General features: G+C 37.1%; 1 pseudogene; it reads right to left on the bottom strand.

Annotated features, from left to right (window-relative positions):
- Window positions 1-325: 325 nt before the first annotated feature.
- On the bottom strand, window positions 326-16,079 carry LOC132120991 (solute carrier family 35 member F3-like; annotated as a pseudogene).
- Window positions 16,080-16,584: the final 505 nt, after the last annotated feature.

Below are 16,584 nucleotides of genomic sequence, written 5' to 3'. Positions count from 1 at the left end.
CATTATCAACAAACTATTTTCCTGTTTTCCACTGTATAAAGTGCTATATTAATAAAGCTGACTTGGAGACTTAAACTCTCACACTGTGGCTCTTAAAAATGAAACACAAACTTGCTCGTTATTAACTCAATAACTGTAACAGGTGAACAAATCGAATTCTAAAGCTTTGCATAGAATTGTTCAATATCTTCTCTAACAGCACCCTCCTTTGTGGATCTCTAGCAACTTTTATCTCTCGAAGCAGTTTTGCTATTGAGTTTGACGTGCAGTACATCTAAACCGCATTATAAATGTGGAAGAGAGTCATTTGGTACCCATAGGGAGCTTATGGAATGAATAAAACGCAGAGTCAGTGGAGACTGGGAGTAGTTTTGGAGATGCAGTTCTTGGCCTCTCTCAGCCTGATGTTAAGCGTCTCTGAGTGTTTGTCTCTGGCGCTCTCGTGTGGCTCTTCTCGGTTGTACAGCATTGATCGTAACTGTGGCAGGCACTGGCCCCAGTCCTCAGGTAGTAAGAGCAAAAGGAAGCCCAAACAAATGATGGACACGGCAATGATGCGTACACTGTTGAGCTGGATCTCACACAAGTAGCGATCTATGACTGGAGTGTGGAAGATGTTTGATGATCACACAGGTGTTCATTGTGTTTTTTTTTTTTAGCAGGGATGCATTAAATTGATCAAAAGTGGCAACATGGCACTTGTAATGTTGCACAATATTATAAATACAAATAGGTTTATTGTTTTCCACAAAAAAGCAGCAGAACTGTTTTCAACACTGATAATAATAAGAAATGTTTCTTGAGCATTAAAACAGCATATTATAATGATTTTTGACACTGAAGAATGGAGGTATGGTTGCTGGAAATTCGGCTTTGAGATCACAGGAATAAATTACATTTTAAAATCTATTAAAAGAGAAAATGGTTATCTTAAATTGTTCTAATATTTCACAATATTATTGTCTTTAATAAATGCAGTTTTGGTGAGCATAAAAGACAACTTTCAAAAACATCGTGCCGAGCCCAAATTTTGAACAGTAGTGTAAATTATGGGGTAAAGGAGTAAAATAATAATAAAGAAAAGTCATTTACTCAAAAATCATTTACTGATCCTCATGTTGTTCCAGACCTGTATGGCTTGCTTTCTTCCGTGAAACACAAAAGGAAATTTCATGCTGTTATTTATTTTGTGCTATTTTTGAAGTTTGGTCAAAATTTATGTTAAGTGCATAGAAAAGAGCTTTTGTGGATTACAGAAGAAAAAACGTTTCGTATAATCACAATTTGCAACAACATACACCTTTAAAAACAACAAGTGGCTCTTTTATGACTCGCCAGCGTTGACAGGCACACTGAGGACGACGCCCAGATAAATCAGAGTAGGAAGTTTTATCAGAATACCAAAATTCAAGAGGAAGTTGAACACTAAGAGAGTAGCAAAAGAAAACAACATGAAGTTAAAATGTCTTGATGATGGATTTGTTTATTAAAAACACAGTTTTCCATTTCAGGAGATTTTAATTGATGGATTACTTGTGGATATTGTATCAGCTGCTTGAACTTTCATTCTGATGGCACACATTCAAATTGTGTATATACTGTAAGCACATTATGTGTTTATGTATCGGTCATCCTCTTACCCAGCAGAAGAGCGGACATACCACAGATACTTCGGCCCCAGTGATAAGCAGGATCAGAGGTACAGCACTAATGAAGACCAGATTAGCTCCACCGAGAACAGTAAGATACACAGCTTTGCACTACCCAGAACTAGCTTGAACAGAACCTGAAGAAACACATTTACACTTATGGATGTCTCTACAGATGAAGAGAGGATAAAATAAGTAAATGTTCATTTGAAACATCTCTGAAATAGCAGTAAATCATGTGTTTGTTGTGCTTTACAATCCCGTCTTACTTTGTATATAGCTGCTGTTAATGCAGAACCAACCACAAGGGAGATGCCAATCAGAGTAGCTGTGGAAACCAACTGCATATGTCATCATAACAATTCCCCCAATGGTTAAAATGGCTGCTACAATCTGTGATTAAACGGAACACTGGAAAATGTCTGACTTTTTTAACAATACAGTACATTATGATAAAAAGTAAAAATCCCATATAGACTTATTCACAATTACACAACAGTATAACACCATAAAAATATTTTATATATCAATTTATTAATCATAGATTCACCCGCACTCCCATGAAGCGATCCCGCAGGACAATCCAGGATATTAGGAAGACAAAGGCACTACTACAGCAGAAAAGGGCACAGGGATCAGTGGCAGGGGTTCTGCGCAGGCCTTGCAGGTACAGGTAGCTGGTGAGATTCCACAGCACTCCAAAAGGAGCCGCGCGAGAGAGCAGCATCCCCAGTGACAGCCCGTCATCTCCCAAGAACTGACAACACTGTCTAATGTCAATCCACATACATGCAAATAATGTTTTATACCATAATTTATCGCATCAACATTTCCAATACACAATTATGTAACACAAAGTGCCAAACATTTGGACACACCTGACTGATTGGAAGTTTCTAGTGATCGTAAAGAAAATCTTCTTAAAATCTTAGGCTAAATTATCTAATTAAGTAGTCTAATGCTTAAAATTATTTTGCATATATCCGCATACAGTATATAATATAAACACACACACACACACACACACACACACACACACACACATTTATACTGTAAAGTAAAAAAAGCTTATAAGTTTATATATATATTGTATGTATATATACATACATACAAAGCAAGGTCCCATTACAATGATCAAAACTGAGAGTAAAGAAATGTATAATGTTACAAAAGATTTCTATTTCAAATAAAGCTGTGCTTTTTAACTTTCTATTCATCAAAGTGTCCTGAAAATGTTTTATCAGTTTCCACAAAAATATTAAGCAGCTATGTTCAACATTGATAATAATAAATGTTTCCACAATATAATATAAGATTGATTTCTGAAAGATCATGCAACACTGATAATAATAATGGATAAAGTAATAAATAAAACTGATAAATGGCTGCTGAAAATTCAACTTTTGCATCCCAGGAATAAATTACATTTTAAAATACATTAAAATAGAAAAGAGTTATTTTAAATGGTAATAGTTCACAGTGTTACTGTTTTTCTGTATTTCAATCAAATAAATACGGTGGCCCAGTAGCGCACAACACAACGACATTAAAAAAAGCAAACATAAGCTCACAGCACAACGACATTAAGCCACAACACAAATACATTAAACCACAACACAAAGACATTAACCCACAACACAACGAAATTCTCACAACACAATGAAATTAAGCCACAACACAACGAAATTCTCACAACACATAAAAATTAAGCCACAACACAACGGAAGTGCTCCCGACCACTAGGGGGCAGTGTTGAAAGTTAAACGCCGATATTTCATCGAGACATATGTGTAACTTAATATGTGTAATCAATTTTTAAATGAAAAACGTGTTTTTATTAAATGTTTTGATATCCTGATAATCTTAATGTATCGATTCATGAATCGAGCAAAAAATAAATCGATAATATTTTCAATTTGGACCGTTTAGCTCTGCTCTTGTACACAATGTTTCATCTCAGGGGGCTTATTTAAATCCGGTGCTGTGCCGGTGTTATTGGGCACAACAAGGGCATTAAACATTTCAAGTTACATCAACAAATTTAGGGTGAGTATTGTTCTATCGTCTTCTAGCAAATCTAGCTAATAAGGCTGGATAACACTGCTGCACCGACTTGATCAGCTCAAAAATAGCAGGGCTAAGTTAGAGTTTAGCTTTAAACTCCGTCCACCTCATCTTTTTATAACTTGTAAGAGATAGTAGTAATCCACGTTTATTTGCATCGGTGGTTCTGATAGGTGTTTGCTGTGACAGGAACTTCTTCACTTGATTTGAAGTGTTTTAAATACTGTTGCCATTTTTAGATGGCCATTTATCGTAATAAATCTTAAAGGACCGTTCACACCAAACTATAAAGATAACGATGAAGATATTTAGTTTTAAAAATCGTTCTCAGTATTAAAAAAAGAGTCCACACCACAGCTATAATGATAAAGACATAGAATCACTTCATTGGAATCACTTTAAGAACAATTTTTTTTCCAGCTAATGAACGATTAAAAACATTGACAGCCAATCAGAATCCTGCTATAACGAGCTCGAGAATGTAAAGCAGCGGACGAGCTTGTGCGCGCTTAGAATAAACAGATTATATCATTCGCTGCTGTGGACTCTATCGTTATCTAAATAGTTATCATTCATTGTGTGAACGGGCTTTAGTCTGACAGTTTCTGGCAGTTATTGTTATATTTTCAAATTTTATTATCTGTAACCTGAAGCTTGAATTTATTGTTCACATTTATATAGCAGTTTTCCAGGGATCCCCAACACAAACATGATAAAGCTATTCAGTAAAAAGCAACCAAGATCAGAAATGGTTAAGAGAGAAAGGGACATCCTTTGAAATATTACTGATCTCTTTACAGTCTATTGGCATGTTTGTAACATTATATAAAATATTAATTATTTGTCATAATCTATTTTAAATATAGAGTAATTTACAATGTAATAATTTAAAATGCAACTGAAAGTAATTCCAAATGTATCTGAAATCAATTAAATATGTAAACCAATGTTATTATCTTCACAGATTGTTTTAACGGACTCCCATCCATACTGTTGCAGCACTGTAGCAGACAGCACACTATTCAGAACTGAGAATCAGTCCAGTTCCTCCTGTACAGAGCTGCACTGAAGGGAGCAGAGCTGGCACAAACCTTGAACAATGGTAAGAGAATTATCAAATGCTTTAATGTATTACATAATTAATAAACTTTGATTAATAATATTAACACGCCCCATTGGTATGCCTAGAGTCAAACCAGGTCCTGTCAGTGGGATGGTGGTCCTGTTTTCAAGAGAGGAAACTCACTGAGTGGTTAAGGTAGGAGTAGAGTGTCTAATATTGATACATCATCTTTTCATTTCTTGCTTTTATTCATAATGTATAACATGCTTATTTGATTAGCCCTAGCAGAAAAAAAGACAAAAACACAATCATAATGATTATGGCTCTATTCATTATGCATGCAACTTGTAATGATGGTGGAATTTTTTTATTTTTCTTAATGGTCAATTTACACTATACCTTTGTTTTTCATCTCAGGAGAATGTTTACAGTGATGTCACCAGTGATCTGCCTGACCTAGCAGTCCTCCAAGTGGCAGAAGTATTATAAATATAGTAGTGTTATAAAAATATAGTAACACACCATTACACTTTCATAGTTATTAGTATTTGTATTTTACATAATCATTAAAATTGTATCAAAGTTTCTAAAATTTAAGTGTGGATATTTACATGTTTACATTACACTGGTGAGCAAGAAAACATATTAAAGTTACATATATTTGCACTTACATAATATTTAATTTACATTTTATATTGTAGTCCGTACAAATAAAACCAAATGAATCCATCCCAAGTTTTTTGTGTAAGGCCAGATCTCTCTGTGGAAGATCGACTGAAAAGTAGACCATGAAGAGGAGGAACTCATCGAAGGACTGCAGAGACTGACACTGTCAAAATAAATGTTAAATAATTATGATACATGCATGTAACGTGTGCATCAAAAAGTGAAAATAAATATAACATTTTCTTTCTCTGTCACAAACAATACAATATCAATATTTACCATTGCATTGCTTGTTATTCCAACTTCTCTCCTCGCTGTAGCTTGCTCTGGTCTCACGAGCCATGTGGAATGCAGGTTCAATAACTCTCCAAAAGGCCATTAAATGGATCTACTTCTCAAATCTAGATTGGATGAGACATGTTTTCAGAAAATTCACACCAAAAAATCTAAAAGGTTTGTTTGCCTACACTGAACCTGAAGGATACTTATAAAATGTATAATGTATTGACATACAAGTGAAGAAAAGGTAGGTCTGTAAAAAGATTTTAGCTGGGGTTTTAGCTTATTCTCCCTCGTGTCATTCTAAACTGTTCTGAATGTATTCTGTGGGGTCTATCTAGATAGCTGACTGAAGGTAACATTATTTACAACATTTCTGTATGCCAATGAAGAAAGCAAGTCATATGGGTTTACAACGACATAATGTTGAGTATTATTATGACAGCTTTTATTTTTTATTTTTGGGTTAATCATCTATTGACACGTATTGGCTTGATCCATGGAAGAGGTATTTAAACAAACAGGCAACCACAGCGACAAAAAATAAATAATGACAATTAAAAAATTCACAATAGGCCTACATTGTGCTCGTTAATATAGTAATAAAGGTTTAGATCTTACCTAGTGTAGATTCGCATGCTGTTGTCATTCTTGAAGAGGCGCCTGCAGACTAGTATCAGAAGTGATGTTGAAATCCTTACATCTAACATTACTAATCTGAATCCACTTATTTCGAGTTTCTTCATCCAGTGGAGAAGTGTGAAAAACCTTTGAGGAGCCTCACAAAATGGGACACAGCAATAGCTGTGTAAACCACCCACACAGATGTTTATGGAACTCTTCATTAAATAATTATATTGCTGTGGTATACTTAATTTGTTGTATTATAGCAAAATGGGGTCTTCCGGTTTAAGGGCTAATGGAGTAGACTAGTGGTGGAAATTATGATTCTTTTTAGAGATTCGTTCATTTTCAGTTCGTTCACCAAAATGATTCGTTCAGAATCGTTCACTGATTCGTTCAGTGACCATTTCTTCGTATTACACAAAATATGCCAGCAGATGGCAAAAAAAGAATGTATTATGTGTTATGTCTTAAGTCAACGAACGTATTCACTTGTTACAAAAACTGATCTGGCTTTATTAAAATGTGTGTATAATCACATTCAATATATAAAGTCTAATTAAGTTTTTCAGATGAACAAAGCACAAGGTTTTCTTGCCTAATTAGCATTTTAATTGTTTGCTCAGACAGTTTGTATATTATATATTCACATTCATAAATCGGGGATTAAACGTGGAGTTGCTAAATATCAAAACAAGCGTATGTGCACAGTACAGTACTTAACTGCGCTTTGCATTTTTGCGAGATTGACATGCTAAATGGCAGACTAAGCCGGTTTACTCTCATTCATTTCGTTCACGAACGAGATAAGCTATGTGCCAGTTCATTTCATTCACAAACGACATGTATCAGCTCATTCAACTCATTCACGAACGACATGTGTATCAGTTCAGTCATTTCATTCACGAACGACATGTATCAGCTCATTCAACTCCTTCACGAACGACATGTGTATCAGTTCAGTCATTTCACTCACGAACGACATGTATCAGCTCATTCAACTCATTCACGAACGACATGGGTACCAGTTCAGTCATTTCGTTCACGAGCAATAAGATCTCCAGATCTAGTTCAGACTCATATGAAACTCGTTCATTTAGGGCGTATTCGTTCACTACATTCAACAAATCACATACTTTGTCACATCTCATACTCGAAGGCTATTGGCTCGAGGTTGAGTAATTCTTTGACAGGATGAAATGGTTGTTACTCGGTTCACTGAGCTGCGCATGCGCTGCTTATAGCGCCGCGCTGCTGTGAAGGGAGGAACTTCACTGAACGAGAAGTACGAGTCAGTGGATTACGTGAACGAGAACGATTCGTTCACCTAAAAGATTCGTTCAAAAAGAACGATTCGTTCACGAACGACACATCACTAGAGTAGACGTGTCGTCTCTTGCTCCCGTATCTTTCAGTTTAACCCAACATTTTAAGCCAATTTTATCGTTTATTTAGTTTCAAAACTGAACTAAATATTCTACGCACGCTGTAACTGTGTCTAAACATGACTTCTAAATCGGCTAAGCAGAGCAAAAAAGAAACGAAAACGGACTCTGTAGATGACACTGCTAGCGAGCTTAACATGGCGGCGATGGTCAAACTCCTGGAACAACATCGCCAGGCCTTATCGACCGAATTCAAAACAACCATCTTGACGCTCGAAGAGAAGATTGATCGCATTCAAACCACACTCTCGGACCACACACATAAAATTGCCTCGCTCGAATCGAGTACCAATGATCTGGACGAAAGTGTGCGAGCGCAGGAAACGACCTGCGCCACAATGGCTGAGTGTAATGCGAAATTACAAGATAAAGTTGTGGACCTTGAGTCACGCAGCCGCCGAAACAACATTCGGATTGTGGGCTTACCGGAATCACTCGAAGGGCCACGTCCTTCAGTTTTCTTCACGCAAGTCCTCGCAGACATTCTGGGAGAAGAAATTTTACCCTCTCCACCGGAGATTGACCGGAGCTCTCGTTAGTAAACCAGCGACCGGGAAGAATCGGAGGCCAGTAATCATCCGGCTCCATCGCTACCATCAAAAAGAGCTGATCGTCCGAGAGGCTCGAGCCAAAAGAGGCAAACTGGTTTACCAAGGCAACCCGGTCGCCATCTACGAGGATTACGCGCCTGAAGTGGCTACTGAACGCGCTTAATACCGGTCCGTTATGGCAGAACTATATAACCTTGGATATAAACCAACTTCGTTTTTCCCCGCTCGGCTCTCAATCTGGACGAAAGACGGAGGTAAGAAGATGTTATCTTCAGTGACGGAGGCCGAGAACTTTGTTGCAGCTGCCCGCTCCTCGGATCATGTGCCATAACTGTCCAACAGTCAACCAGCAGGCGGGGTTAATTGCTGTTCTCAGTTTTCTAGCGGTTAAATTGATGCAAGTTACAGAAACTATTTCCAATGTTTCCACTTTGTTCTGAAAGCGGGGTTATTTTTGCCTTTTTCTATTTATTTATTTTTTGGGGTGTTTTTTCTTCTCTTTTTCCTCCCTTTTCAGTCACACCAGAGAGTCGGAAATTATAGTAATATTTCTATCCGCTCAATGCCGTCTAGTAACTGTTTGGTTGGCTTGACATGATTATTGCATCGATTATCTCGTTGATTTAACGTATTTAGGTATGCATACCTAAATGTACTATACATTGTTATTATTTCTGGCATTGTTCTGTTCGACTGTTTTCAGGTTAAACTATATAATTTTTCAAATATAGGGCCAACTCTTATATGTGCATATGCATGCAGAGACTAGGCATTTATTTATCTAGACATTTATTTATCCTAAGGTTTATTTTTTCTTCATACTGTTGTATTGCAAAATCACATGGGTTGCCTCATAGCTGGCAACTTCACCTTAAAAACTATTACTATTATTATTTATTTTGGCATTGCTCTTACCTTTTGTACTTTTGTGCTATAAAAAGTTATGTTCTAAACCTCAAGTTCAAGTTTTATAGGGCTTACTACTGGAACGGGAATGAGATCCAGAAGGATAGAAGCAGTAGCGGAAGTCGAGACTAAGTGCTCAGGCAAGTTAATTGTTAAAGGTGGGTGGGGGGTGGTTAGTTGTGTGTGTGTGGGGGGGGGGGTGTTGGCTATATTGGTCTATATTGGTTGGCTATAAAGTTTTTTTCAAGCTTACCCAAAGTAGATGAACATCATATAATTATTGGAGGGGATTTTAACTTGGTTCAAGACGTATCCATGGACAGGTCTTCCTCTAAACAGTCTACTCTAACAAAATCAGCTAATGTGGTGCTAAACAACGCCTCTCAACTGGGACTCTCTGACCCTTGGAGGTTTAAAAACCCTCAAGGCAAGGCTTTTTCATTCTTTTCTCATGTTCACCATACATTTTCTAGAATTGATTTCTTTTTGGTAGATAATAAATTGTTACACTGTATTTCCTCGTGCACTTATCATGCATTAGTGGTCTCTGATCATGCCCCAGTATCTATTGACATAACTTTGCCAACTAACAGACCGCCGCCCCCACCCTGGAGATTCAACTCCTCCAGGTTATCAGATAGCGCATTCAAAAATTTCCTTTCCTCGCAGATTAAGTTTTACTTCGAACTCAATCAGACTCCAGATGTTAGCAGTCACACCTTGTGGGAGGCTTTCAAAGCATTCATTCGCGGCCAGGTAATTTCATATTCCTCACAAGTAAGGAAAGCCAAAAAACTTAAGACTATCCGCAATAGCTGACGAACTTTCTAAGTTAGATGTCTCTTATGCCGCTTCCCCTTCACTTGTCCTCTATGCTAAAAGAGTTCAATTACATTCAGAATTCAACCTTCAGTTGACCGATTTAATAGAGAGACAGCTTAGGCAATGTAGACAGCATTTTTTTGAGCATGGAGACAAGGCTGGCAAGCTCTTGGCCTATCAGGCTCGATCAGCTAGCACTTCAAGATGGATTTCTGGTATCAGATCCCCAACGGGTGAATTAGTTACGGAACCAGCTGAAATTAACCTGGTTTTCTCAGACTATTATGCTAGACTGTACACTTCAGAAAGCCCTCCCAATAATACTACAAATTTAGATATTCTCAACTCGCTTGAATATCCCACAATTGATGAAAACACTGCTAAGAATCTAGGCAACCCAATTACAGAATTTGAGATACAGGTAGCAATTAATTCCATGAAACCGGGAAAATCTCCTGGCCCCGATGGCTTTACAGTTGAGTTCTATAAAGCTTTTGCTCCCCTTTTAGTTCCTACTTTAGCATTGCTTTTCAATGACTCTTTTAAGGTGGGCTGCCTTCCTCCTACTCTATCCGAGGCCTCTATTTCTTTGCTCCTTAAAAAGGATAAAGATCCTATTTCATGCGGTAGTTATAGACCAATATCACTTCTGAACGTAGATTTTAAAATTCTGGCTAAAGTTTTATCTTCTCGCCTTGAACTTGTATTACCATGTTTAATTTTCCATGACCAGACAGGCTTCACCCCAGGAAGACACTCTTTTTTTAACACTAGAAGGCTTCTCAACATTCTCTTTTCCCGCCCATCTGACTTACCCGAAATTATTGTGTCTCTGGATGCTGAGAAGGCCTTCGACAGGGTGGAATGGGGTTATTTGTTTTTTATTTTGGAAAAGTTTGGGTTTGATTCTAATTTTATCTCCTGGATCCGACTCCTTTACTCCTCCCCTATGGCATCTGTTCATACTAATGGCATACGATCACCCTATTTCTCGCTTCAGCGTGGGACGCGGCAAGGATGCCCCCTTTCTCCCTTAATTTTTAATCTAGCCATAGAACCTTTAGCTATCTGGCTCCGTAGCCACAATGGCTTTGAGGGAATTTCTCGTCATGGTTTAGTTCACAAACTCTCTCTTTATGCTGACGACCTTTTATTATATGTCTCAAACCCTGCTGCCTCCCTACCCCCAGTTTTGGATATCCTAGACAAATTCGGTCAACTATCTGGCTACAAGATAAATGTACAAAAAAGTGAAGTTTTTCTGGTTAACTCTGAAGCTAAAAAACTTCCACGCAGAGGTGGGTAGAGTACCCAAAAACTGTACTCAAGTAAAAGTAAAAGTACTTCTAGAAATATTTACTCAAGTAAAAGTAAAAGTACTAGTCTTGAATAGATACTTGAGTAAGAGTAAAAGAGTATCGGATAAAAAATCTACTCAAGTAGTTAGTTACTAGTTACTTTTGGTCATATATACTGAGCCTATTTTTATTTAGATATATAGATAAAATGTATGTAATGTATGTGTGTGTGTATAAATGTATATTTCCTCAGCCTTTACTCCAATTTATGTCATTTATTATAAAACCCTGTCTGTTTACTTAAGTAACAGATATAGGTGTCATGCCATAACATATTTTTAATATGACTGACTTTATATTAAATGTGAATTTAACATTGAAAGTTAATGTGATATAAATATTGCTACTAATCTTTCATTGTTCAGAAAGAGAGCAAATAACATTTACATTATTAAAGATCATTTTCACTGACAGTCTAGATTTCAATCACTCTCAGAAACTCCCATTAAATCACTGAAACTGTTAACACTGTGAAATCAATATCTTAATTAAAGATTCGTACACACATCTGCACTTTGTTGTTTCTGACGAGAGATTTCACCAGAAAGAGGTCTCCAGTCAGGAGCGAGTGAAGGAAGTAACGGCATTTTAGCGATGACTCATCTGAACACCTCTGATTGGCCAATGCTTTAATAAGCTCAAAAGAATCATGTGTGATTCGTTATAATGCGAAGCGCTGTAAAAACACATCTATCTCTGGCTCAGCGCCAGCCAGCGATCACAGATCTGAATTTAGCAGCTGATGATATGACTTGCTGAACGTACTCGCACCGGTGTGATTGTATTAAAATTAATAAAATCTTAATCGGCTATTTTTTGTCTTTTGGAAGCTGCATTCAACTTGACTCCCCTCTGTTATAAGCCACACACGTACAACAAACAGTGGTATCGTGTACTGTAATCGAATGTAGCCCAAGTTATTACCTGTTAAACAGTAGACAGCACACGCGGTGTTCATATACTGTAGTAAGGATCTCCATCGCAAGCAAATAATAGCCTTTGCAGATTTGGTTTCATTTCAGTGCAGTTCCATAGCCACGTTTTCAACGCTCTTTCTGTTCTTAAACGTTACAACTCCGAGTGAACCGCTTCAGACGCTCAGCGCGTGCGGCAGGGAACTGAACGACTCATTCAAACTGATTCATGAACCAATTCACTCATTTGCCAATTGGTTTGATCAAGCCTTTGAACAGAATTGACTCAAAAGAATGAATCATTCGCGAATGGGCATCGCTCATTGCCCAGAGAAAAGTAGACGGCGCGTTTGGAATAAACTGAAGCATTTATAACATTTATTGCATTAAGATAAAGTAATGAGAGGAGCGTTGCCCACAGTAACGAAGTAAAAGTACAGATTTTCCCCCAAAAATTTACTCAAGTAAGAGTATAAAGTACCCATCTTTAAATATACTCCGAAAAGTATTAGTTACCCCAAAAAATTACTCAAGTAAATGTAACGAAGTAAATGTAACTCGTTACTACCCACCTCTGCTTCCACGATCACTCTTACCCTTCAAGATTGCGCCTGATGGTTTCAAATACTTGGGGGTCCTCTTTACGAATTCATATAATAATCTATTTGCAAAAACATTTTCAACCGCTTGTGGACAAATCAAAGCTTGATATGTGTAGGTGGGCCTCTCTACCTCTATCCCTTGTAGGTCGAATTAACTTGGTCAAAATGGTTATTCTACCCAAAATTTATGTACCTCTTTCAACACTTACCTATTTGTATTAGGAAATCTTTCTTTACTGGCTTTGACAGTATTTTTCGGTCATTTCTATGGGGGAATAAACCTGCTTGCCTTAAGAAATCAATTCTCCAACTTCCTAAAGCTAAAGGAGGCCTTGCACTTCCCAACTTTCAGCAGTATTACTGGGCCTGTAACATAAACAAGCTTCTTTTTTTGGAACAAAGATATCTACTCTGACAGCCCTCCTTGGGTGCATACAGAAACATCATCAATGAAAAGCACTCTCTATTCAGTTGTCTGTTCTCAGCTTCCCTTAGTTGTAAACAAAGTTTCAGATAATCCAGTAGTCACTAGCTCTCTTAAAATTTGGGTCCAATTTAGGAAACATTACGGTTTACATAGAGGCTCCTCCACTTATATGCACATCCTCAATAACTACTTTTCCCCCCCGTCTAGTTCAGACCCTGCATTTCGTCTCTGGTCATCTAATGGCCTTCTCAAGATTAGTGACCTCTATGATGAGGGAGTATTTGTCTCTTTCTCTTTATTATCTAAAAAGTATAACCTACCCAGTCATCACTTATTCCGGTTCTTTCAAATCCGACACTTCGTTCAGAAGCAGTTCCCATACTTTCCCAATCGTCCCCTTGAAACAAAAATTGATCACTTTCTTGCTTTAAATGCCAACCATAGGCATTTAATCTCAGTCATTTATAATTTAATAAATTCTATTAATTCTGACACTAATGCCACTCTTAAAGATACCTGGGAGCAAGACCTCGGTGTTACTATTACAGAGGACCTATGGAATAACATCTTGAACCAGGTACATACCTCTTCCATATGTGCAAGGCATGGCTTAATTCAATGTAAAATACTATTCCGAGCGCACTTAACCAATGCCAAATTGGCAAAAATCTTTCCAGACAAGAGTGCTGCCTGCAACCGTTGTAAACTTTCTCCTGCCGACCATCTACACATGTTTTGGACTTGTCCACAGCTGGTGTCATTTTGGTCTAATGTATTTCAAACGCTTAAAAAAGTTATCAACACTAATATTGGCCCTGATCCAATTATAGCCCTATTTGGGGTTTCCCCTATGCCAGATTTGGTTGCCCGAGATTGTAAAGTCATTGCTTTTACTACAATTTTGGCCAGACGGGCCATCCTTCTTAAGTGGAGGCATGCTTCCCCTCCGACACATGACAGGTGGATACAGGACATTTTTCACTGTATTGGACTTGAAAAGCTAAGATATTCACTCTCTGGTTCACTTACATCCTTTTACAAGACTTGGAATCCCTTTTTAAATTACGTTAAGGGTTTACCTTGTGCATCTGTAACTGGCAATGGTACATAATTTTCGCTTATTAGGATGATCTTTGTAGGGGATTTATTTATTTTTTGTTATCTTTTTTTATTTTATTTTATTATTATTTTTTATTATTATTATTTTTTTATTATTATTTATTTATTTTTTCTGAACTATTGGAAGGTGGGGGGGAGATCATGTAAGGGGTTAATAATGGACAATATCTTACTCTATACTGTTTATGATGTTTTATTCTGTACTGTCGTTGAAAACCAATAAAAAAGATTTGGAGTATTATAGCAAAATGTATAAATATTATTTCATATTCATCGTTTATGGATAAAAGTTTGCGGCTGTTAATGCACTCACACTACGGCAGAATAAAGACAGGAACCTTTTATTCGCCCTGAGATTTCACAGGAAATACGTAGTCTATTGCCCGTTTCTGCAGACCAACTGCCCCCTAGTGGTCGGGAGCATTTCCGTTGTGTTGTGGCTTAATGCATTTGTGTTGTGAGAATTTCGTTGAGTTGTGGGTTAATGTCTTTGTGTTGTGGCTTAATGTCGTTGTGCTGTGAGCTTATGTTTGCTTTTTTAATGTCGTTGTGTTGTGCACTACTGGGCCACCGTAAATAAATGCAGCCTTGTTTGAACATTGTAAATGTTCAACATTTGATGCTTATATTGTTAATACTGCTGTAACTTTTATTATATTAATATTGACTTCATTCATTTGTTTATATCAATAAATTACTACAGTAAATTGGCAAGATATTTAAAAAAACTACATGACTTACAACAGCAGCCAAAAAAGCCTTTGGATAATGTATAACATAAACTAACATCAGGAAAAAGTAATTTTATAGGTGGAAAATGTAATTGTATTTTGGTGAAAGTTTACAAATTTATTAGAACGTTATAAACCAACTATCCAATTTAGGGAAATCCTGGTTTCGTTAAATTACACCTAGTTCAAAAAAAGTGCCCTTAACCTTTAAAAAAATTATTTGTGCTGAACTCACAAAAGACAAAAAATGCCATGAGACATTGTTAAGAAAATGAGGTTAGTGTCAAGTCCTCTATCTAAGCAGCCAAGGCCAACAAAATCGCAACATAAACAAAAGTTGACTGCATAAAACCAAGCTATTTCACAGTGCAGCATTTCTGCAAAGAGTTCTCATTTTGAAATGCAGTTAAGTTTCATGGTTACAGAATCAGATCTCCTTGCATGAAAGGAAACCCAACCCGACTCACCTGAAGCACTGTCTGGGAGTATGTCTTTCTTTGCTACAGCACAGGTGACCCAGGTAGTAAAGAGGGAAGATGGCACAGTTCCAGGAGGTGGAGAACCAAGTGAGGGTGAACGGGACATTCAAGTGTCTGATGGTTATTTTGGCTAACTGAGTGCAGCCTGACCAAGAAAAGCAGATGCAGATCACCAAAGCGACACCCCACAGTGCTTTGTGCAGATGGACTGCATTCATATGCAAACAGCAGTGGAGCCTCTGCAGCCTGTTCCCACAATCTGATTTGACTGTTTCTGTTAGAGAATGGCCATCTACCTTCACTTCCACATTCTCGCTGTTGGACTGGTCCTCCCCTGCTGATACAGACAATATAACTGCATTATACAAAAGCATAAGCATAGCCACAGGCATTTAATCACATCACCATCTGATTTTTTTAGAAAATAAACTTTCATGCAGAACTCTAGGAGAAAGCTGACGCTGACAAATCTGAAATGCAGTACATAAGATAATAGAATATAATTTCAGAACTGTACATTTAGTAGGACAACTCACAGCAAGCACTTTTGGAATGTTTTTGGTAGGTAAGAATTTGTTATTGTTTCTGAAATGAGTCTATAATGCTCTCTAAGGCTGAATTTATTTGATTAAAAAATAAAATAAAAACTGTAATATTGTGAAATATTAGACACTTTTAAATAACTGATTTCTATTTTTTCCTATTACTATTACTCCAGTTTCCAATGATCCTTCAGAATTTATGTGCTTAAAACATTTCTAAATATTAACGATGTTTTGCTGTTTTATATTTATGTGGAAGCTTTATTTATACCAACTTCACAGCATGTATTTGAAAACATTGTAACATTATAAACATATTTATTGAAACTTCTGATCAATTTAA

This window comes from Carassius carassius, chromosome 39, assembly GCF_963082965.1.
Source record: "Carassius carassius chromosome 39, fCarCar2.1, whole genome shotgun sequence".
Taxonomy (NCBI): Eukaryota; Metazoa; Chordata; class Actinopteri; order Cypriniformes; family Cyprinidae; genus Carassius; species Carassius carassius.
The sequence above is the reverse complement of the archived record's forward strand: the minus strand, read 5'-3'. Positions and strand labels throughout refer to the sequence as shown.